Below are 3,150 nucleotides of genomic sequence, written 5' to 3'. Positions count from 1 at the left end.
GACGTGCACAGCAGCCACGATGGAGCAACGGTCGTTGATGGCGGTGTTCCAGTGACTACGGTGGACAAAATGGTCAATCAACCAAGCACAAAGCACCACGGCATTATGGTGAAGCTGAAACAAGACTTCGCAAGGTCAGAGGCTCACCGTAGAGCTACGGCCACGGTGAAGCGCATGCGACGGCGACGCTGCCGGCCGCGAGGAAGAAAAGCGATGAACGGCGGTTCTCGGTGAAGTCAAGCGACCAGACCTGGTTGGATGGGTGTGCAAGGAACAAGCGGAGATACGAAGGGCTTTGCTACAACTGGAATGGCACTACGGCGTCGGTGCGAGCTCACCGGAGTTGGGCGGTCGCGACGGGAAAAACAGAGGAAGAAGAAAAAGGAGAATGGCGACGACGCCTGGGCTATAAACGTGACCAGGAAGCAAAGAGAAGCCACATAGGGGCCTTCTGCACACCAGCGCGAAGCCAAAGACGGCCACGAGCGCTCCTAGAAGCAGAAAGAAGGTCGCCGGCGGTGAGGTGGCTTCCACAGCTACTGTTCCCCAAAATTACAAAATTGCCACTCGATGTGAATCCCAAATTACTCCCAAATTTATTTGGCAACTCAAAAATCTCCAAAAATAAAAGTTGTTCCAAATTCAATGTTCTACAGCTTTGCTTTTATAACCAAACCCTAATTCGGTCTATATTTGAAATGCAAGTTTAAATTAAAAAAGGGGACATTTCAAGAATTTACGCCTTTTCAAATTACTTCAAATTTTATAAAACAACTTTGAAAACTCCAAACACCAACTTTGTACAACTCGACAAGCTCTACACTTTTGTTTTTAGGCTCAACCCCAAAATGTGCTTAGATTTTGAATTTGGTTTTCCAGGGTAAAATTAAATGTTGAAATTAGGGTTTTTTGGAAATTCAAATCAATACAAAGATTTTTACTCAATTCAAGTCATACAAGTCAACACATATAACATAAAGGTAAACTTGTTTTAGTGTATGCATATCAAAATTTTCACTAAACATGAATGATGTGCTATGCATATGATGACATGGCATGTTTTAGTATTTAAACACCCAAGGTGTTACAATGGTTTGGCATGAATCTACAAACCCAGCCACCACTACAGCTATGGAACAAAGGGGAAGAAGATGAGTGCATAAAACAAAGAGCGAGACGGAAGGACCAATGAAGTGGCAAGATCAAAGAAGAAAAAAGATGACATGACAAAGGGATGAGAAAGAAAAGGTGTGATCTAGGAAACAAGAAGCTCATGAATAGCTCAAGATACGAGACTAGCTGAGCAAGGAAAACTTCAAGCAAAAGGGAAGAACCATCACAAGTCATCTACCCTTCGTCATATGGTGCCTTTACACTCTAATGACAAAGGTAACATCCTAAGATAAATGGTCATTATTTCAAAAGCTTTTCTTGATTCTAGTAGGCACACAAATAAGAAACAAACATGTTTGGGTTACAACTCCACTACTTGATTCAACTTGATTAACTCAACATGTTAAGCTTGTTCCTAGCACAACTTTCTTGATCTCATAGTCTTAACCAAATGAGTTAAAAAGTGCACATCTTATCTTTGGAAGATGATAGTCATAATCATGTAAAGATTGATACATTATGTAGAAAAAGACAAACCTTCAGTGGGTTAAGCAATTTAACCCTTTTGGACAAATGTACTTAAATGTTATATTCATGCTCAATCTTCTGATCTTATCACCCATGTTACAATTAAACAAAGCACATAACAATAACTTCATCTTGTCCCATGTGCCTAAGGTTAGAGAAGAATAAATAAAGTTTTTGGTTCTATTGGTGTTTTCCACCAATAGAGCCCATGCACTTGATCTCTACCTTGTCTTATGAGTAGGACACACTTCAAGCAAAGTGTAAGGAAAGATAGTCGACTCCCTAATTTCTACAAGTGAAGGTCCTAAACCTATCAAACCAAAATAAAAACTCAAAACCAAGATAGGTTTGGCGGAAGAAGGTGACATCACCATTAGAGGTGCCACCTCAAGAATTCTCATCTCCAGAGCAAACCAAGGTACTTGATCAATGAATTTCACAAGAATAAGTCCAATTCAAAGAACTTACAATACCGAACCCTCACCGAAAGAGCTAGCTTAGGGGAGAAGCACTCCCGTGTATCCAAATAAGTATTCTTTCCCCTTTTGTTTTAAGTTTAGTTTATTTTTAATAGTTAAAAAATGATGAATGAAAAATAAAATAAAAAAATTATCTTTACATTAGTCATCTATAGTAAAAAAGTGTGTCTAGTTTGCTTTAATTTATTTTTAAGAGTTGAATAAAATAAAGAGAACTCAGAATAATCTCTTAACATAGAAATGATGAATAGTTGCTCTGTTGTAATTGCTTTCAAGTACCTAGTTTTCAGCCTTGAATTCTCTCGAGTCTTGGATAAGATTGTTTTGGTATAAGGATTTACTCTGAACTTGAAACTTGTGGGTAGCATATGATTGATCTAAGTCTAGGTAATTGACGGATATGATATGAGATGGTATGAGTGCTATTTATCTTGTTCCAAGTGACACTAAAGTTCCAGAGATTTATTTTTTGAAAAACACAAAAATGCTATATGATGAGTTTCTTGTATGACAAAACTTGAATTCCCACCAGAGCCATACATGTTATTTAGGCTATAAAAACTTCCACATATATGCTGGTTATTTTGCATTGAGTTTTGTCAAGCTTTGTTGACCCTTATGAGAGATTTGTCATGCTCTTAAAATCAAGATCACGTACACACCACCCACATATGCACTACTCCTGTCGGGGACCAATATTAGGGCACCCAAAGAGGAGGAGCGAATGACCGTCAACATTGATTCATCCACATGATTAAGACCGCGACTACACCGCATGTTGGGTCTATCCTCGTCCGTCCACCAAGACCTTGGGTCTCGCCCCAAGCTGACTCCTAAGGACTGGCTCCGCCTTGCCTGACGTCTGAGGGCAAACTCTGTCTTGCCCGACCCCCGAGGGTTGGCTCTGCCTCACCCGACATCTGGGGGCTAGCTTCGCCTCGCCCGATGTTTGGGGGCTGGCTCCGCCTCGCTCAACGTCTATGAGCAGACTCTGCCTTGCCCGATGTCTAGGGGATGGCTTCGCCTCGCC

Source organism: Miscanthus floridulus, chromosome 4, assembly GCF_019320115.1.
Source record: "Miscanthus floridulus cultivar M001 chromosome 4, ASM1932011v1, whole genome shotgun sequence".
Taxonomy (NCBI): domain Eukaryota; kingdom Viridiplantae; phylum Streptophyta; class Magnoliopsida; order Poales; family Poaceae; genus Miscanthus; species Miscanthus floridulus.
Note: the sequence above shows the minus strand (reverse complement) of the source record.